Raw genomic sequence first — 22,888 nt, 5'->3', positions numbered from 1 at the left:
AGAGTTACAAACTGAAATAAGTTTTACTTGTGCTAATCTTGTTGCTAAAACTGGTCCTGCGTTTTTGGACAAAGTGTTGGAAGACATTAATATGAAATTGAAGGGGCACGAGGAAGAAATTATGTAAAGAAAGAAGAAAAACTAATGCGCGACACCCGTGATTATGATAAAAGTAGGCCCTTTTTGTCTAGAACCAATCGTAAAAAAGCCTCCCGTCATGAGTCCTTCCAAGAAGGAAGTAACCAAGAAGAACCGCTTTCATTTTCATCAGTACCCTCTCCAACAGAACTAGCTTCCTCTGGGGAGGAGGAAAATGTGAATGTTAAGAACAGAAAAGATTTCCCACCACTTCCACAACTCCAGAATGTAGGCGAATTTCAACAAACCTTTTGGAATGGTGTGAATTTTCGCCAAGGTGACCAGAAAGGTAGAAAACGTCAACAGGAGGGACAACAATCTTCATTTTGGCAGCAACAGCCTCAACAGTTTCAACAACATAAAAAAGGCAAATGGTAGTTGTGATATGTATATTGTATATTGTTAATTTGTCTGGTTATTCATTGAATGATGCTGCAAAATTGGTTTTAGAATGTTGATTGAAGTTTATACCCCCATTATTCCATGTTTATATGACATAAAGTGTGATATTTTTAAATTTGTTAGGGAAAGACAATTAAAATGCTATTTTGATATTAATAAAACTTCTAGCTCTAATATTAGCAATGTGGAAATTGAGTCCCTTTCAGAGGATGATAGTTTCTATTCTGGTGTTTTTGATAAAATTGTGAATGCTTATTATATGTTTCATATGAGTATGATTGGAACTAAAAGCAAGTTTATTCCAACACTGAATAATGAAACTATTACGCAATTTCATAAAATGTTGAATTTTTCTGTGGAACAAGAAGTGAATAAGTTTCTTAACAGCTCTAGTAATACTGTATATAATTTTACTAAAAGAGAATGGTCTGCTTTACTAGCTTTGAGAGACAACAAAAGTCTCATTTTCAAACCTTCTGACAAAGGCAACAAGTTGGTTATTTTGGATACCTCCAGGTATCTAGACATGTTATGATAAACTGAATGATATAAATGTTTATCAAAAAGTACACTTTTCACTTTATGAATCATCTTTAACTGAATATTTAGAGCTTATTGACAAGGGTGGCAGACTGGGATATATTTCTAGGGAAGATGCTAAAAAGAAATTTAATATTGAGGATGCCAGTATTGCTTGTTTTTATTGTTTACCAAAAATGCATAAAAATCTGTAGCGTCCTCCTGGACACCCTATAGTATCAGGAAAACAATATTTTTCCTATAGTATAGGATGTTTGTTACATCACTTGTTATTTCCAAAGGTTATGTTGTTGCTGCATATGTTAAAGATGTATTTGATTTTCTTAGTAAAGTAAAGAATGTACAGTTGAATATGAGCATGTACTGGGTTACTATGGATGTTAGTAGCCTTTATACTATCATCACACATAAGTTTGGTATGGAGGCTGTCAGATTTTTTTCTTGGGGAATGTCCTCCCACTGAGTATATTTTAGAATTACTATATTTCTGTTTAACTAAAAAAAATTTTTGAATTTAATGGGGACGCTATGGGGGTGGCATTCGTGCCTTCATATGCAAACCTGAGTATTGGATTATTTGAACAGGAATATGCATATAGATCTGCATTTTACTGTAAATATTTGAGATATTACACCCGATTTATTGACTATCTTATTTTTCTGTGTGAAGGTGGAGAAGAGGAGGTTGATGGGTTTATTGAAACCTTGCAGCTTAATAGATTTAATTTGAAGTTTGAGGGTATACAAAAAGTTAAACAAGTTTCCTTTTTGGATGTTGATCTAGATATTTCAAAACCATTTGGGCTACATACTGAAGTCTATAGGAAATTTGAGGGGAACATTCAGTATTTAAAAGCTTCCAGTTGTAATCCCCCTATACTATAGATGCTTTGCCATATAGTGAAATGATATGGATTCACAGACTGTGTAACGATGCAGTAGAACTTCAGGAAGAAATCTCTAAAACTAGTTATATGTTTGAATCTAGGGGTTATAATAAATCTGTCAATACTAGAGCAGTTTTAAAGATTAATAATATGGATAGGGGAGGTTATGTCAATAATAATGAAGTTATTTTTAAATCAAATGGACATTTGACAGATATATATTTTGTGACTACATATAGTTGTTTTAGCGAAATACTGATTATTTTGGTTAAATATTAGTGGAGTTATATGCAATCCACTAGAGATTCTCAGTCATGGTTACCAGATAGATTTTTTATAAAGTGGGTAGAAGTTTAAAACATTTCCTAGTGAAAGGGAAATGTATTATGCCCCCTATAAATGTGTATAGTGTGACCCCTAGTTTAGGTACACAGGTCTGTGGGAGATGCAAAGCCTGTAAATACATTGTAAATAGTTTCAATAGTATTAATAGGCTTAAATTTAGGGTGAATGGCTACTTTAAATGTGATACTGAGGGTATCATTTATGCACTGAAGTGTCCCTTTGATAAGTTTTATATTGGACAGTCTAAAAGGGCATTTAAAGTTAGATTATTAGAGCATATTGATATAGAAAATGCTAAAGAATCTAGTTCAGTGGCAGTACATTTCCAGACAGCACATCAGGGTTCTAGAGTGGGTTTACAGAGAACTGTTTTAGAATAAATTGAACAGGTTTTTACAGATTCTTGTATAAAAAACAGACTTTTATATAAAGAAGATTTGTATATATTGAAATTTGATACTTTGATACCTAAAGGAATAAATGCTGAATTTAATTGGAGAATTTTACTTTAAGTGTTTAATCACTCTAATTCAGTATTTAATTGCTTAATTGGGTGTTCATAAGTTCATAGGGTGTGTTATAAATAATGAGTGTGTTATTTTTTGTTTATCTTCCTTGAAGGCATTTTAGCCGAGATATCAGAGAGAATAAAGTTCTTAAGAGTTGTGGTGGTCACTGGTCTGTGGTTTTTGTTATATTTGGTTCTTTTGTGGTTTTTGTTTATGACCTAGGAGTAATGTCTGGTTAAGTGACTTGCTGACAACTCAAACTCTGTGTGCCAACAGCCAGATCAAGCTGGTCTAACATTTTTCCAATAAGTCCTGCAGCTTCTGCCCTAGGTGCTTCATCTAAAATAAGATGTTCCTGTGGAAAAATCACCCTTCACAAATCTCTGATGTAAGTCACATATGTGCCAGATGTGGGAGTGTGGGAGTGTGGGCAGTGTCCGGTTGGCCTTTGGACACATTATATGTGTATCATCCCTCTCTACTCATCCCTCATTAGACCAGTCATCAAATATAATGCCCTGTTTGGCATGTACCTGACCAGACACTTACAACAGCTGGAGAGGCCACAAAAGTACGTCACAAAAAGGATCCTAAGCCTTAAACACATGTCCTACACGGACAGACTCAAGAAACTTCAGCTGTTCTCAGTCTCTTATCATCTACTTAGAGGTGATCTCTGTTTGACTTACAAAGCCATGTCTGATCCAGCGCTACTTGAAATGCTACACCTAAAAGAATCCCAATCCCCCCGTGCCACACGCTCCAGAGATCACAACCTCATTACCACAAATAACAGAACTTGCTGGAGGGACAGTTTCATCTCCCAAAGACTGCCCATACCCTGGAATAAGCTTCCCATTCATGTCAAGCAAAGCACCTAGCTGGCCCTCTTCAAGAGAAATCTTGACAAGTGGATGGGTAACAGAAAGTTCACCCCAAGGATCACTCCAGTTGCCCTACTGGATAGGGGCACTGTGAACTAACATCAGGTGGCACAGTGTCTGGGCAATTTTTTGGGTCTAGGCTTGAAAAGACTCCATGGCCATTACCCTAGTACACACCTATGAACCTATATATTATACCCTGTTCTCTATAGACCACTTAAATGATGGAATTGAGCACCTTATGTTAATACTCCTTAGTGCATTGGTTTGGAGAGATTTTCAAGCTAAATTAACATTTTTATGAGTATCTCTACACCAAGGAAGTGACAGTAATCTTGTACTTGATTTTCTTCTGCTATTTCCATTACTGGAACTGTTTTTGATGCATTTAATCTGCAACTGCATTATTTTTATTTGAATAAAACACGTTGCTTAGCCAGATGTTAAGGGCTATCTTGGAATTTGTAGTCATTACTCTTGTGAGAAAATGTATTTATTTATTTATTTATTTATTGACATTTGATTACCAGGAAAGTCTGACTGGGTAGGAGCCCATTTTTAGCAGTGGTCCCGGGAGAAAAGCTCCAAAGTATTACAAAATATTTTAAGGATAATTGTTTTACTGTCTTTAAAAATAATACAAAACATATATATACATTTTAAATAATTATACCAAGTTGTCACCTCACAGTAAGACGCTGACCAGTTCAACTCTCAGCTAGACCATCTTCTGCATGGAGACATGCGTGAATGGGTGTACCTTTGTTGAAGGTTGTGCATCAGGGCTGGCAACTCGGCACATAGAAATCAACTGCCAATCATTAGCAGACCGGAGTTCCACTGTGGCGACCCCTAACCGGGAAAAGCCGAAAGACACAACAATACCAAATTAGACATAATCTGAAAACATTGGTTAAGAGTAGATACAAGTTATATGACAATGATTTTAATAGAGAAATTGTAGTCAGCTTATAGAGAAATTAAAGGTAAATTAGCATAATGCAAACAGGAATTGCAATACAAAGTGAGAGAAAAGCAGGCTTATAGTATACTTAGAGAGAAAAACAGGGAAAGGAAATTGATAGAAGTAAGGATGTGAGTGAAGAAGGGAGAATAATGAGATGTAGGGCAAGAATTGGTATTTGTCCATATTTAGGGATATAGTTTATCCTGCTGTTGAGCAAGAACAGAGGCAGCTTTTGGCTAGGAAGTTTTTCAGAATGGTTTTGAAGGCTGGGAGGGAGGGTACTGACCTGATGGATACAGGTAAGGAGTTCCAGACTTTAGCAACATGGTATGAGTACAGACAATGCCAAGCAGATTTGATAAGTTTGTGGACAGCCAGGAGCTTTTGGTTATTAAATTGCAATGACTGATTATGAACATAGTTCTGTAGAATGGTATTTAGTGCCAGACAAGCAGATGGATTCTGGCTATTTTTATAGGTGGTAAGAAGCTATGTATATGTTAGTTGATGGGGTAGTTCTAACCAATTTAGACTTTTTTTAGGGTGGCCATGGTGGTGCAGTGGTTAGCATTGCCACCTCACAGCAAGAGGTTTTCCGGTTCAATTCTCGGCTGGGGTGCCTTCTGTGCAGAGTCTGCATGCCCTCCCTCTGGTCGCGTGGGTTTCCTGCGGGTGCTCCGGTTTCATCCCAAAGACATGCTGTAGGTGGATTGGACACTCTAAATTGGCCCTAGGCATGAGTGTGTGTGTGTGCCTTCTGTGAAAGGTTGTGTGCCAGGCTGGCAACTCGACACTGTAAAACTCCACTGCCAATCATGAGTGGACAGGTGATCTGCTGTGGTGACCCCTAACTGGGAAAAGCCGAAAGAAGAAGTGCTATACAGTATTGGGTTCTGAAAGGTGGATTAGCTGCAAATTTAGCAACTTTTTTGTAACATTGTTCAAGTTTTGATTTTTGTAATGTCTGAAAGTTAGTAAGGATGGGAGCACCATAAAGAAGTGTGGGGAGGAGATAAGTAGTGGCAAGAGGTTAATTACTGCCATTTTCTATGTGTCTTTGCACTGCTAGCTCTTCCAGACATGTTTTCTGGTTGAGTTTTGTTTCTTTTGTTTATTTAATTGCTATTTGGGGTGTGGCAGAGTGCTGAGCTGCTGTATATGGATCACCAGTGTAGTTGCAGCTGAATAGTGAGTAGTGAGAGCATTTCCATTTTCCCTTACACTAATTCTCTTAAACATACCTCTCAACTTTAACTTTCACATTTAGGGACAAGACAAAAACTAATTTGAGAAAAGGCCCCAGATTAGTAATACATTTTAAATGCTGGTGCTATCAACTCAGAACATCTCAAAATAACATTCTGCTTTAAGTGGGATGAAGCAAAAACATGAGGAGTAATTAGTTGTGGTCCTGCAAATCAAGACAATTGAAAGGTATGCTTGCAAACTGTCAGTGTTTCCCTGGGGTTTATCACTTGCTTGATTGTGCTGAGAGCAGCATTTTTATTTATCTTGGATTGACTGATCTGATTTATTTCTAGCTGCAATGGGAACATCAGAGTGTTTAATGTCACTCTTGACATCACTTATTCAGGTAACATTGATATTCCTTGTGTATTCAGTCAGATAACTCGTAAAGCACTGGAGTATATTTAGGGCCAGCAAACATATTCGCCTTCCTTTGCCAGCCTCCTAGAACTTGGCATTGTAAGGCAGTGTAATTACTGGCTCATGCTCTCTGATAATGAGCTCCTATTACATTTTCAAACCAAACAAATTAAAATGTCATATACTGATGCCATAAAATTATCCTTGCTAAAGCCTTTTAGACCTTGTAACAGCAAGCCTCTGCAATAGTCCCTTAACTTACCTACTATATGCACACCTACAATGACAAGTCACCAACGGCATAGCTGCTCCCAGTGAAATAATGCTAAAGCAATAATTTGTGACAAATTTGTTAGACATATCAGTTCCCCACTCATCATGCTGGAGAGGGTTAGTGTTACTGTCAGCTGCCTCTTGTGAGTCAGGATCACAAAAATTACAAGGGTCTCCAGGAATACAACATGTTGTGGTCCATGTGGAAGTGAATAACATGGGTACCGTACTCTTAAGAGACATGCAGAAAGACACATTAGAACTCTCTAGGCATGGGGTGCATGCAGGTAAACCTCTGGCCTAAGTGGAATGCTTCATTCACCAAGAGTGAAGATTAAGTATAAGAAGCAGCTGATTGACTTTAACAAGTGGTTTACTAGCTGTTGTAATTCCAGGGGGTTTCAGTATGTATCAGTCTGGGATGAGATGATAGATAGTCCTATTTGTTTTACGAGTGCTGCCTGCATATATCATGTACTGGCAAAAAACTTTTTTAGGCAGTGTTCATATAGTGGAAATCCCAGATAAGCAAATTCTTCAAACTCTAAATTGGACCTCATTAAGATAGTTCCTTTGAATGCCTGGAGTTTGAATAGCAAATTGCCCTATCTTGATGGACTTTTGCATCTGGAACATGCCCATGTATATATAGTTATTGAGATTTGGTTTAAATGTAAAGAAGCATTCTCTCCATACCAGGGGTTTACACTTACCATGCCTTTAGACATGGTGGATACTGCAGTAGTGTTTCCAAAATTTTCAAGGATCATATCCCATCTAGAATGATACCTGAGAAATCTACAGACAAAACTCCTAGAACTTCAGTTTAATATGAACAAGGCAAGCAACCATCTTATTATAACAAGGTACAGAACGCCGTCTACTCTAAACATTAAGTTTAAACAATATCTTATAAAATATGATTAAAAATAAGTGAAATCAAAATTCTTAAAACTATTATATTTAAAATGTATTTTTTTCATATTTTATTCTAATCTATAAGATATTTTGAGGAAGACGGGTCTCTTTAGAAATTAACATTTTTAAACATAATATTTCTTCATTATGGTCAGAATAAAATGGCATGACTATCTTAAAAAAATAATGAACGACTCTATGATTTTAGGGAGCAAAAACACAAGGTAGTTACTGGTCCCAAGCAATAGAGGCAATACAGTTTCTGGCAGCTCTGGAATGTAACAGTATGTGAAGAAAAGCATGTTGTATAATCTTCTCCTCTTCTAAGAAGGAACATTAAAGCTTTGCACTGTAGTTATACAAGTTTACTAGGAAAGATACTAGTGAACCCTTTGGGTTGAGGACTTTACATTTCAGAGTACATCATCATATGTGTTCTGCAGCTGCCATGTGCAGGTATAACAGGCAGTGGTGCTGCAGTTACAGTGAGAATAACAAAACTAGACACTGGAGGAGAGGTGTGTGTGTGTGTGTGTGTGTGTGTGTGTGTGTGTGTGTGTGTGTGTGTGTGTGTGTGTGTGTGTGTGTGTGTGTGTGTGTGTGTATAGCTGCATGTACACCTGTGTGTGTGTGTGTGTGTGTGTGTGTGTGTGTGTGTGTGTGTGTGTGTGTGTGTGTGCGTGTGTGTACTTATGTGTGTATAGCTGCATGTACACGTGTGTGTGTGTGTGTGTGTGTGTGTGTGTGTGTGTGTGTGTGTGTGTGTATGTGTGTGTGTGTTTAGCAGGTTTGCATTTAAATTTTCATGCTACAACCGTTGCAGTGACAGTGAAGGCCAAGGAGTAAGTCCTGCTTGTTACATCTGAAAAGAACTTTGCAAGGTGAAAAAGCGGTATTTTGGTTATTAAGGAAGAAAGCCATAACTCATAAACTGCGAGTTCATGAAAGAGTGACCTTTTGATGACAGGACAGACAAGCAGAAACTCATTTTTAAAGTTAAACGAGAGAGATCCGGTAGAACGTTAATGTAGAGTAATGTCAGTCTGTGCTTTAGTAATACAACGGCTGCAGCTCAAAGTATCAGTGATTTCGTCAGCCTACAAACCTAAATGATGTGCTCTAAATGTACTGTGCAAGTGTGGGAACGTAACTCCCATATGCATGCTCAGTACATCAAAAAATGCAGAGCGGTAGAAACCGTATGGAGGAGTATTATGGTGCCATTTTACAAATGCATTATTTAAGAAAGGTAAGCCATTGTTTTTTCTAAATATGGGCATTGTATTATACCACTTACTCAGTCATGTGAATGGGTATAAGATTTACCCACAGTTATCTCTGTTTAATTCTTCAGGTTTCATCCTCGTGATCAAACCACTGCAGCTGTGTGTAAATCTTGAAATACCCATACCCACTTGTGCCTTATTGCTAGAATAAGCTATGAGTTCATTGACAATTCTTTCAGTATTTTAAATAAAGATGAACCCATGCATCACCTTAACAAAAATGATAACTACACATTTTTGAAAATGCCTTGTTTAGGTTATAAGTTCTAAAGTGTTTTCTATTTAATACTGAGACATTGCCAGCAAAGCTCAAAGTGCAGATGTGCAACTGCTTGGCAACAGATACAGCTCAACAAACAAGCAAATGAAGGCAGTAGATTATTTGTCAGATTCTAAATTGTTGCAGTATTAGTCACTTTTGAGATGCTCCTTGATCAGCATGATTGGCTAGTCTGTGATCTTTTAGGATAAACATAACTGTATTCTTAATCATTAGCATGCCTGCTTATTCACAGCAATTCCTAAATGGTGCATTTGTTTCTGTCTCTCGTTTATATTAAATCTTCATCACATTTTATCCATTGAACTAAGCCTGTCCAAAAGCATGGTGAAACTCTAAGCTGCTGTAAGGACATAATTCATGGAGGCCAACCCATGTCAGAGCAGTTCTATGCTCTAATAATTAGAAGAGTTTGTTTAGCTACATTTTTCTCTGCATGTTCAGTCATCTGATCTGCTCATTTGGCAGTTATGGCAAAGAATGATATTAGCTATATTCTCTCTGCGTCTCATAAATTACATTCCTGAATCAGTATGTAATACACCCTGGGATAAATCATTGCTCTTAAAGGCAAAACTTTATCTGACATTACAACCTACTATACAAAAGCATTTATCATTTTCCTTCTGTATTTTGGGTTTCTGTTATATTAATCAGTTCTACAACTGACCTTTGCTATGCTACAGACTCTTATGATACCATTATTTGCTAAAATAATTTTGTAGCTTAGCCCATCCCATTGAGTTGTCAGGTATCTGGGTGATTCTACTAGTCAGAGCAAAGGTCATGACTATTAGTTCTGAATGTTTAGCTCAGAAATTGTAGCAATGGTATAGCACTGCTATAAAATATATAAAAAGCATACCTCTCAATTGTCTAGATTTTTGCCATATATTTTTGGTTTGTTCCTCATAAAAGTTTTGGTTTATGGTAAATCACTGAGGACTGAAGTCAATAAATACGTCTGAGTTTCAGACTTCTTATCCTAAAGGGAAATGCATACCAACACAAACTTTGTTATTCTATCAACTTTCTAAGTTTATGAGTGCAATACATAAAATCTGTGCCTAGTTTTGGGTCATTGCCCTCCATTATTTTAGGCTTTAGCCTGGTTTCTTGTGCTAAGAGGTTGAGAGGTTTGATGCAAAATGAAGCACAAACTATAAATGTTCTGGGCTCATAATAAGGAAAATGGTCTGGAAAGATAGGATGAGCTGTACTCCTACAGGACTCCAGAAATACCTTACAGTGATCTCTTCATTGTTACCTCTGCTATTTCCAAAAGCAACCACAGACAAAAAGGATTAAAAAAAAGGAAAATTGACCCAGTGGAGTTGTGTAGATGAAATGGTTACCATAAAAGGCACACAAGCAAATACTATTTAATAATATAACCAGATATATCCCATAACACAAAATTTTCAGACAACATACAGACAAATTCCTTTTAGGAAAATCAGACAAGTTCAACACAATCAAGAAACAAAATAAAATAGCAGAGGAGTAGTAGGGCAAAACTTGAGGATAAACAATCTGCATGAGTATTTAAAGACCCATGAACTAACTTAACATGACAGAAGTGGTTCTAAAAAAGGAAATCAGTCACAAGATAAAAAAGTACTGAGAAGCAGAGTAAAGGTAAGATTCAGAAGGGTCTATATAAACTTAGGGCAGGATTCATTGAAGCCTACATGGTGCACTAAAAACCATGTGAGCATCATGGCTCGATGTAAGTGCCTCTACAAGTGTGTAGAGCTGCACAAACACAGTAAACATTGTGACATGTTAATTATTACGTAAGCAGCTGAACTGTATGCTAATCAGCCAATCCAAGATGAAGGAGCTATTCAAAAAGCTATAAAGCAATTGTGTAGATTCAGTACAGGTTTTGTCTGTGAATTCCAAAATCAATTAGAATACAGCCACGGAAGCTACTCTACATGGAAATAATGTTAGAGGCTGCTGTCGCTCTTATACATGTATATGTGCAACAGGCCCTAGTCTGTGCTGCTACTAATAGGCCTTGGCCAAGAAGGAGAAGAGCATTTAGACCTCATTTAACTTTTCCCATTCTGCATGAGGTAGAAATTAGAGAACTACAGAGTGGATAGAGACACACTACAGGAACTGTGCAACCTCTGTCGTCCTCAATTGAAAGCAAGGGCAAACCAAGGGGGAACCAATACCTGTGGAGACCAAAGTATGTGTAGCACTTATAATATTAGCTACAAGAACCTTCCAGAGATGAACAGGGGATATGCTGGAGGTGTCACAGGGATCAGTATTCGGGATCCTACATCAATTCCTGAGGGCTATGCCAGTGACTACATAATGAGCTACAACTATGCAAGATTTCTACCCCATAGCACACTTTCCTGAAGTTTTGGGTGCCATAGACTGCACACACATTGAAATCAAAGAACCACCCAAGGAACAGGGAAATGTATACAAGCTTCCACTCCATTAACTGCCAGGTTGTGTGTAGCACTAAGGGAATCATCCTGAATGTCTGCACTGGCAACCTAGGCAGTTACCATGACTCCCATATCTGGCACAACTCTCAACTGTATCAGAGTTTTTCTGGGTGGATATTCCACAAAGTCATTCACTGGGGGATGCAGGGGGTGCACTTGATCCATGGCTGATGATGCCCATCGGAAATGCACACCCACCCACCGAAGAATGCTACAATGAGGGGCATATTTAAACAAGAAATATCATAGAGTGTGTGTTTGGACTGCTGAAGTCATGGTTCCACTGTCTAGATACATCAAGGGGAGTCCTGCAGTACAATCCCTATACTTGTGCTGAAATGTTTATATCTATGCTGTCCTTCACAATATTATCCTGAGAAAACAGCTTCAGCAGGATCACCAGTGGGAAGGGGCGCACATCCCACTGCCACTGGCAAGGTCACCACAGCCTCACGCAGGTGAAGAGTCAGAGGGGGAACCAACAGCCGCTGTGGGTGTAGATAGATGTAGACATACACAATATGCCCTCACCCTGGCTAAAAGGCAATGGATAGCACACATGCTTACCACCTAAGGGTGTAAAACTTCCATCCTATACACATTCATACAGTAAAATGGATGCCAGGCAGTGCATGCAAACTCTACTTACTCATATAATGGCTGTGTATGGCTAGCATCACAAAGAGTCAGCACTAATTTAAAACACTTATAACTGCAGGACTATCAAGCTAAGTGCTGAACCTGGAATAGGAAAATAAATTGTTAATAATATAAATAAATGGCAGATCCTTGAATAATGCTACTTGCTAATGTAACTAACTAGAAGGTGGGTGATTTTTATAGCAATGACATCAGTATGTGACAGCACTGACTTATGTCAATAGATGTGTTCATTATCGGCTAATAGGCCTCATGCATCAAAGATACACACATTACAAAAACATGTAAGAAAGCAGTACAATTTTCAAAAGACCATCACAAACAAATATATAACAAGCACTCAGTCAGTTATGCACCCCGGACATCAGACAAAATAATTATGTATCCCTCTATCCAAAAGATAGAAAATCAAGGCTATGGCACAGTCATTATAATTTGCACAGGGTGTTCTTTTGGGGGGGGGGGGCAGGAGGCTGAGACTGACAAAAAAAACTGTGTGTGTGTGTGTGTGTGTGTGTGTGTGTGTGTGTGTGTGTGTGTGTGTGTGTGTGTGTGTGTGTGCGTGCGTGTGTTTGTGTCTGTCTAGGTAGTCAGGTTGAAACATGTATGTCAGTGTCTGCAAGAACACAGCCAAGCTCTGTGCTAGCTGTATGTACTGATAGGTTGGACAGGTGTGAGACATGCCTGGTAAAGGTAACATTTCATTGTCGTTGCCCCCGACTATGAGAACAGGGTCTCCCAGGAGTTCTACTGGCATGTCTATGACTATGATCAGATGTGTTGCTGCTACCTAAATGTGACTGATGTCTGCTGGACAACCTCTCCTCATGAGTATGCCTAGGAACATGGCCCCATGGCCTACAATGTCTGGATGTGGACTCCTCAATCACTGACAGAGCAGTGGAAGTAGTGCCACTACACAAGCATGATTGGGCACGGCCACTTTGGCTAGCATCAGATGATAATGCTGACCTACATCCACATGGATGCTGTTCCCCTCCCAGCAGATGTTCCATCACAGACACTGCCTGTTCTGTCGTGCCATTCATCCAATCCATTGAATCGGTCACACAGCAGAGGCAGTCCCGCATATCAGCCTGTGCCACATCTACAACCCGAAACATGTCCTCAGAGGCCCTAGTGGAACATGCCTGTCCTTCCATGATGGCCCTAAGTATATGTTGAGTGGCATGTAAAGACACATGAGGATCAAGTGGAGGGTGGACAGCAGACCTTCTCCGAGCACTCCTTACAACCCTCCTGCATGGCACCTCACACAAACTTTGTCTACAGCCAGACTTAACTGGCACTGCAGCTGCAGTAACCACACAAACCTGATCAAGTGTGTTACCTTCCACTAATATCTGAGGTCTCAGTGGAATAGATATGCATAGGCCTACTTACTGTATCATAGAGAAATACAGAGAATGGCCGAACGTCAACCTCAGTGTCAGATTCAACCTCCACATCTCCCAACTGTTCCTATGTTTCCCTACCAGCATCATCAGAGTCTGCTAATACTCTGACATCAGTTGGTAAGAGTTCTACAGTTCCACTATCAGGATCAGCTGTGATAAGCAACAAACACATGAAAGAAATTACCTACACTAAATATTTAAAACAATTTATGTAATAACAAACTAATACTGGTCACATTATCGCAGATGGTACAACAATGCACACAACACTCATTACACCTACCTCACACATACAGATAAATGTATATCTCTGACAAATTTTCATTAATAATGAAATAAAAATGTTTGCCTTACCATGTGCAGATGGCTCCATACTTGGTAGGGAGTGTGATGCCCCCCCCCCTTTGGGCCAGTAATCAAGAAGCCTGAATCCTCACCACTGACTCTGGAGAGGGACGTTCACTTGGAACAAAAATGGATACATACAGTATTTCCAGATGCAGCTCTCTGCATCAAGCACAATTTCCCTTAAGAGCACACAGAGAACACACTCAGTCCATTAAGACTTACCACTGGCTTAGCTATAGAATCGAGTCCTCAGCCAAGTGTCCAAGTCAAGTCTGCCAGCACCCTCTCTGTGAATCCAGTGCTTCATGTCCCTGCTCCAAACAGCTGACACACACACTCTTTGAGATTTGATTTTCACACAAACACACACACACACACACACTGCTGGGAAAGTCTGGCAAAGATTTACTAGCTATGCTCCCTAATGTCCAGACTATAAGGTAATTACTGCCACCAGACACTCCAAAGCCAGCTACTCTAAGGCTCTTACAAGGGTATACAATTATACTGAGTGAAATTGATATTAGTACAAATGGTAATATCGACCAAACAGCAAGGCTTTCAGGAGTGGCCACAGAGTCACCAAATAAATATAAGTTCTCCCAAAGGTTAAAATATTATCTAAAGGACCAGCCACAATTAAACATTTAAATATATTTAATAGTAAATAATAAAAGAACATGACACTACTAAATATCTATTTACAATAAACACCAGTGTTTCATTCACAGGAAATATTAAAATAACACAGATGAATAGATTCACACAGTTAAAGAAAAGCAGTACTTAACTAATCTCATTATATTTTCCTGACTGATCCAAAGAATTATTATTTCCTGGTTTAGTTACTAAAGCAAGGCAAGATGAAGTAGGTGAGTGTTCTTCCTTTTAGACTTTAGTCTCATATATTATTAGAACATCATTTTTGTCCTAAATTACAGAATGACATCATATACATCTGGCCATATGTCTTCTGGTTTCCATACTACCCCATTGGCTAGAAGGTGACAGGATTTAGCACATATTTGGATTTTATCTCAAGCTGTCCAGTGCATTGTTTCTCCACGTGCAGTGCTTTTTGGCATTTAGCACATATGTGTTACCATACACAAAGATAGAGATGTGCTGAGATGTGTTATACTGTAGCATCTGGGAGCTATAGAACCATAAAACACTTCTACTCTTCCTACAGGAGCTAATAAACCATTCTCTGGCACAGACATTACATCTTTGGCTGCAGTCAAAACTGTAAGATACAATCTTTAGGATTAACATCTTCTCTTCTAGTATCCTCTGTTAAAACATATACATTTAATCAGTTGCAATACAGGACCCACTGTTGGTACATTTTTAACACAAGCAGCTTTAAAATACATTTTCAACACAAGCATCTGTACAAATCAGTTTGACATGCAAACGAAATATAATTCTTTACAAAATTCAAGCTAGCTGTGCTGGCATATGTTACACATCCACTGCCCTACTTCTCCTGGAGTAGTTGGCAATACTTCACATCCTCACGTGGAGGATGGTCCTGGAAGAAATGAAGCAAGGTAAGGATGTAGTCATCACAATTGCTCTATCACAAAGGGACAATGAATATACAATTTTTGCCTATATGTCAGTTAGCAATATTTTTAAGTGAAACTTGGCTGACAGCCAAAGCTCATGTGTAATGAATTAAAATGTGTCATTAAGTATCGTAAGTTATCAATAGGTTCATAAAAAAACACCATGAACTATTAGTTACATTTTTCTGTATTTTGCTACACAACCAAATCTTACAACTTGACATAGATAAGCTTACCTGGAACCTCCTCCTGGCACATACTTGTCCTCCCAGAAACACCAACACCAATATCAATCACATGTTTGTGTGCAGTTTCCACTGAGCCCATTAAATCTCTGACAATGGAATGAAAGTCTTCATTTGGTGTGAGTGTTGTCTCTCTAGCAGCCCCCCCCCCCCATAGCCAGCTGTTCATGGGCAACTGCAGCTGCTCTTCTCCAGGTTGATAAAATCATAGCAGTGGCTCTATGATGCCCTCCTATGGCATTTACATCTTTGAATATCTGGTTCCAAATCTGCATTCAGTCAGCCATATCCCCACATACTCTCTCAAGTAGAAAAGCACCATGGCACCTGAATGCCTGGACTATGACATAGTTTTTAGGGTCAATGAAAGGGGGCTTATGTGGATTTGTATGCTCAGGTGCTATAATCCTATGTGAAATAAAGCAGAGAGTTGGATAGTTTCCACTCCTCTCTAGGTGAAGGCTCACTTATTCAATATGCTGACAACTCTACAATTATATGCGCTTCTAATTCCATAACCAAACTACAACAACTAACCCTGTCAGCCTTCACTACTACTGCGACATGAACTTTTCCCTCAACTGTACTAAAACCACACTCATGCTCTTCACACCTAAGAAGTCGATTTCCTTTAACAAAGTACAGTTCACTATACTCTCACAAAGTAACACAGTCATTGAGGTTGTTACTCAACCAAAGCTGCTAGGAGTGTTTATAGACGAACACCTGAAGTTCGACATACACATACACCACAGCATCAGGAAGACCTACCAAAAGCTTGGAATCTTCTATAGGCACAAAAACTTCCTTAGCCCCTCCACTAAACAAGTCCTTTTTCCACGTGCCTACTACCTTCCTTACTCTGTGGTGCACCTCTACTTACTAATCTCTCATCCTCCCTAAAAACTAAACTCAAAACTTGTTAGAACAAAGTTGTTACGTTTGCCTCTAATACCAAACATTTTACCCACTGCACTGCTGTTCACTTATCTCATCTGGCTTGAATTGCCTCACTACCTCTCCTACCTCTCCTACCTACAATTGTCTACAGCCCACAAAATAACCTTTAAAACATTAGACTGCCCTGTCCTCGGCCATATTTTTAGTGCCTATTAAACAAATATAGCTCTCAGATCCAAGAATCAGCACCTTTTTGCTGGTTCACAAACCGCTCCTGTCTGCTGGACAGCTTCTATACTCTTGCTCGGTAGCCAAAGCCTAGAATGCCCTACCTTTGACTATTAGAACTGCAAAAAATACTGATACTTTCAAAACCTCCCTAAAAGACTTTCTATCTTCCAACTGGAACAGTACCTGCACCTTATCTCCTTCCCTGAAATCACAATTAGTCTCTACCTAAAATAGATACTCATATTGGACATGTTTGACTGTCATATGGTCGATACCGTATGACTGAACTTTTAAAAGTTCAAATATCTAATAAAAAAAATAAACTATACAAATAACCTACCTGAATATTTTAATCGGGGGGGGGCAAGGCCCCCGGCACCCCCACATCCCCCCTCTTTAAATATACCAACGCCGAGATCACATTACAGCGTAGAAAAGGCAAATCTTCCCACTCTGCGCTGTACGAAGATCTCCGTTAAAACGTTCAAGCTTTCAAAAATTCAATCATATGGTGTCAACCATATGACAGTCAAACTTTTGAAAGTTCGATCATCTAATATAGACCCTGTCAGTTAATGGTCACAATACAGGTTAACCAGAGCTCTAATCCAGCAAACTCTAACTTTTATTAATGTTGGCCCACTTTAATGTACATAAAATTAACAATATAAAAATAATTTTACATAAAAACAACTATGAATAGCAGGTGGATGGAGCATACACTCTAATCATATATATTGTATGTCTAACTATCAGTACAATCATTGTTCTACAATTAAATGTTTTTTTTTCTATACTTTCATGTCACACACATACATGGTTAATCACTCAACACTTTAATGTTCATATATAACTAATGAGCATGTGTGACAAACATGTCCTAGTGATCAGTGTGCAAAGTAATGACTGTAAATTATCCTGTTGCCCAGCATTCCCTGTGACAAATTGTGCAAGTTTATGGCCAAAATACAAGTGAGACAGGGTTCCAATCCAGCAAACTCCAAATTTTATTAGTGCTGTTCCACTGTACTTTATATTAAAATTAACAATATGAATATAAGTTTACATAAAATGATTATGCATAGCAGTGGATATCATATGAATTATATGTGTGACTGAAGGTATCCTGATAATTATGTTACTCTACTTAAAGTGTCTTTTCTGCCCTGGGATGGACTTCATACTTCAGTGATAGTCATATACACATGCATGTATAAACCAAGACATTGTCAGGTCACACACATACATGGTTAATCACAAACTCTTAAATGTGTCTATATATGTCTGACAAGCACTTCCGCTGTGGCAAGGAGATAAAAACACCTATGTGGAAGATTATGTGTTGTCTATTTTACATAGGTTTGAATCCCACATTGCACAAATTACTTTTATCAAGTGTGTAAAGCTACCCCAAAAAATATGTCAGGTCATAAAATGTATACACCCTAATACATGTCTGAAAAGTTAGCTCATCTAAAAAGTGCATCAGCATCCAACCCCTAAATTAATGCCAACTGTCAAATTACCCTTCCTAATTCAAAAACTGCCTTCCTCTCTTTTTTGACATTGTTGTTCTCCACTTAACATTGCACAAATGCAATTGACATGGTTGTGCAAGTTTGCACACTGAGTGTTAAATGTGATATCACAAATTGGCAGAAAAGCATTTTAACTGTTACTGTATGACCTGTGAGGACATGGCAGGAGCAAGAAAGGAAGGCGCCCAATTTAGGTTTCAAAGATGGAGTGTAGACCGATCCAGAATATTCAATAGACTCCTTGTAATGTGCCACAACCATTGGCTATTGCAGGGAGACTATACTGGGTCTCATTATGGGTCCCAATAAAAATCAAAAGCTTGGAATAGTCTTACCAAGGCTGTCTTTAGTGTGACGTCATTACACTCACTGGAGAGTAATGCAGGCACCACTTCAATGACCTGAAAATCTGCAAGCAGGCACAACTCAACCAGTAGCTGGATGAGTTTAGGACTACTGACATCCCACAGTTGTGTAAGTACACAGATAAAGATACTTTACATTATACTCAAAGCTGGAGATAGGCAAGACTGATATGCATAATGCTGTTCTCTTTTTCTCTCCTCTGCATTTTAGAGCTGCCCAGGAGATTGCACTGAATAGGAAAGCCCATGCTGAATGTTTAGAAAGGCTAAGAGAAGCAAGAGGTATGTATGCAGCACAAAATAATTATTTTATTTATTTTTTGATTGATTGATTGATTGATTGACATTTGATTACTGGCAAAGTCCAACTGAGTAGAAACCCATTTTTAGTGGAGGCCCGGGGAGAAATGCTCCAAACTGTTGCTAAACATTTTAAGAACAATGATTTTACAATCTTCAAAAATAAAACAAAAACATATGCAGTTTAAATAATTATAACAAGTTAGACATAATATAAAAAATATAGGCTAAGAATTGACACAAGGTATATGACAATTGTTTAATATTTAGGGAAATTTTACGCGGTTTTTAGAGAAATTAATGGTAAGTTAGTCGAATACAAATAGAAACTGTAATATGAAGTGAGGGAAAAACAGGCTTATGATATATTTAGAGAGAAAGTCAGGGAAGAGAATTAGATAGAAGAAAGGAAGTAAGTGAAGAAGAGAGCGCAAGGAGGTTTAAGAAAAGAAAAGGTATTTGTTCATATTTAGGGATATAGTTTATCCTAGTTTTGAGCAAGTACAGAGCCAGATTTTTATTTAGAAATTCTTTCAGAGTGGTTTTAAAAGATAGGAGGGTGGGTGTAGACCTGATGGATACAGATAAGGAGTTCCAAGCCTTAACAACCTTGTACGAGTACAGACAATGCCCAGTACATTTGCTAGGTTTGTAGATAGACAGGAATTTTTGGCCACTGGATTGCAGTGACCAACTGGGAACATAGTTATGTAGAATCTTTTTAGTGCTGGACAGGCAAATGAATGCTAGATAATTTTACAGGTGGTAAGAAGTTGTATATACATTGGTTGTGGCCATTCTAACCTATTAAGGCTTTTCACTGCTATACAGTGGTGGGTACTGAAAGGGGTATGTGCTGCAAATTTAGCAACTTTGTTATAGCATTGTTCAATTTTTAATTTTTGTGAAGCCTGGGGGTTAGTAAGGATGGGACTGCCATAAAGAAGAGTGGGGAGGTGATAAGTAGTGGCGAGTGTAGTTTTAGTTTTAGCGTCAATGAGAGTTTTGGCTGTGTAAAACATCCCTAGTTTTTAATGAATTTTTGTTATGCAATTTTGTATATGCAAGTCATATGTAACATTATCATCCACTATTACTCCTAATAGTTTGCTATGAGAAGTGACTTCAATGGTTGTATTATCAAGAAAAAGGACTTTAAATTTTGTTTTTTGTGCAATTTATTGAGTGCTTTCATCTCCACAATGGAGACTTCTTTAGAATGAGTAAAATCATCCCCCAACAAGCTTTAAATAAAACAGCCATTAAAATAATAAATTAATTAACCACATCATAAGCCCCTTAAAGGAACCATACACTTAAAAGCATATCCTAAATAATAACAATTAAATATTACCCTAACCAGACATACTATTGCCTGTATTAATTTATGTAAAATGTATAAAACACACCCAGCAAACCAAGAACTCCAAACAAAAGACAAAGAGGCTGAAAAACAGGAACCACTTGTGCAATTTATTGAGCGCTTTTGTCTCCACAATGGATACTTCTTCAGAATGAGTAAAATCATCCCCCAACAAGCTTTAAATACAATAACCATTAAAATAATAAATCAAAAATTTTGACTTTTACATTTTGATAGCAGTCACACAAACGCTGAACAACTTGAACTGGTAGAAACCTAGCCCAATATTGTTTATAAAAAGGATTCTTGTATTAAGAATATGTTGGAAAGACGCAAACATAACTTCAGTGGGGAGGGAGGTATGACAAGATGCGGTTATTGTATGCAGTGTCAGTATATAATTGAAGGCAAGGAAATTAACATTCCCAATTATGGAAAATATACACTAAGTGGCAGGTTTTATTGTGGCAGAAAAGCAGTCGTATACCTTGCTTTATGTTCCCAGTATTCGAGTTTTTACATCGGAAAAACTAAAAATGCTCTTAGAAGCAAGGTGTACCAACACTATTATAATATAAAAAGAGGAGATAGTAAAAATGCTTTGGCATTGCATACTACAGCTAATGAAGGCCATAGTTTTAGATTCACCATTATAGATCAGATAAGAATGGGGGAAAGGGGTGGGCCACTCAATGACTTTCTAAAGCTATCTGAGCTTAGATGGCAGATTAGGACCAATGCAAGTGAATTTCCTGGTCTTAGCGCGGTGTCTATCAGTTCTGTTCTTAGACTAAAGGCACTATTTTATTGTGAAATTAATACAGGCAATAGTATGCCTGGTTTATTTAGTATGCTTCAAAAACATATATTACATCCTTTTAATAGGGTAACTGTCATATTTAATTGTTATTATTTAGGATATGCTTTTAAGTGTATGGTTCCTTTAAGGGGATTATGATGTGGTTAATTGATTATTTTAATGGTTGTTGTATTTAAAGCTTGTTGGGGGATGATTTTACTCATTCTGAAGAAGTCTCCATGGTGGAGATGAAAGCGCTCAATAAATTGCACGAGTGGTTCCTGTTTTTCAGCTTCTTTGTCTTCTGTTTGGAATTCTCAGTTTGCTGGGTGTGTTTTATAAATTTTGTATTTTCATGAGAGAGAGATTTAGGGAAAAAAGTAGTAGTTTGGTCTTTTTTGGCTTCAGCTTGAGATGTGAGTTATGAAGCAATGTTTCAGTGGCTGTTTAAGCTTCCTGAGTAATGTTTTGGAGGTGTACCATGTTGTGAGATGTGCAAATGAGAGTGGATTTTATCAGTGTATTGTATTAGGCTGGCATATTGTTTTGAAGCATAGAGGGTGCTGGTGAAAATGTTAAAGAGGAAGGGACCAAGGTTAGAGCCTTGTGGTACACCAGTGCTGAATGGAAGGTAAGTAGGGAGCATAGAGTGCCATTTTACTGACTGATACTTTTTGGACAGGTAACTTTTGAACCACAGAAGGGTTGACTGAGAGAGACCTAGTGAAGACAATTGCAGTAGAAGTTTGTTTGTGACAATCTGTTTCAAAGGCCTTAGACAATTCTAGAAACAAGGACGATACTAGTTTACCACTACCTCTAGTTTTATTGACAGTATCTATATAAGCTAGAAGTGCAGTGCTAGTACTATGGGAAGGATGGAAGTCATGTTGTGTAGGGTATAGGAGCTCTTCCTGCATGATATATTCTAGGAATTATTTTTGAATACATTTTTCAAGAATTTTGGTGAAGGGAAATAAGATTACTGTAGGTCTAAAGCTATTAATGTCTGTTGAATTTCGTCCTTTGTGCAGAGTGATAATGTGTGACCTTTTTCGAGAGAGTGAGGGGATCCTGGGATTCCCAGACTGACCTATTTATAAGGCTTGAGATAGGATAGGAATGCTATTGATTGCAATTTTTACGTACTTGCTTGAAAGATCATAAACTGAAGAAAATTATAGTTTAAGTTTGTTTAAGAGTAGATTTATATAGGATCTGGGCACAGGTTTGAAGGTGAAAGTGGATGTGGTGATATGTGGCTGTTGGGCAGGGTTGGAATTAGATGTTGAGTAATCCTTGGTTAGAGATGCTATACTATCTATAAAATAAGAGTTGAACTGTATGGCAGTTTTGAGTGGTGAGTTATCGGGAGAGAGGCTTTGGTTGATTTTTTGGCCAGGATGTAAGATTTCTTTAATGGATGTCCAAAATATTTTACGGTTGTGTTTAGTATTATTCTAAAGGTTATTATAGTATAGTTTTTTTGTCTTCATTTTTTTGCTTTTTAGTATGATTGTGAAGCATTCTGAAGTTTTCAAGATATCGAGGTGTTTTATATTTTTGCCATTCTTTGCATAGTTTTTCCTCTATCCTGGATTAGCATTCTACTCTTTTTGGAAAGCCTAATTGCATTACT

Source organism: Protopterus annectens, chromosome 2.part2, assembly GCF_019279795.1.
Source record: "Protopterus annectens isolate FY-2018-M chromosome 2.part2, PAN1.0, whole genome shotgun sequence".
NCBI lineage: Eukaryota > Metazoa > Chordata > Ceratodontiformes > Protopteridae > Protopterus > Protopterus annectens.
This window is presented reverse-complemented; position numbering follows the sequence as displayed.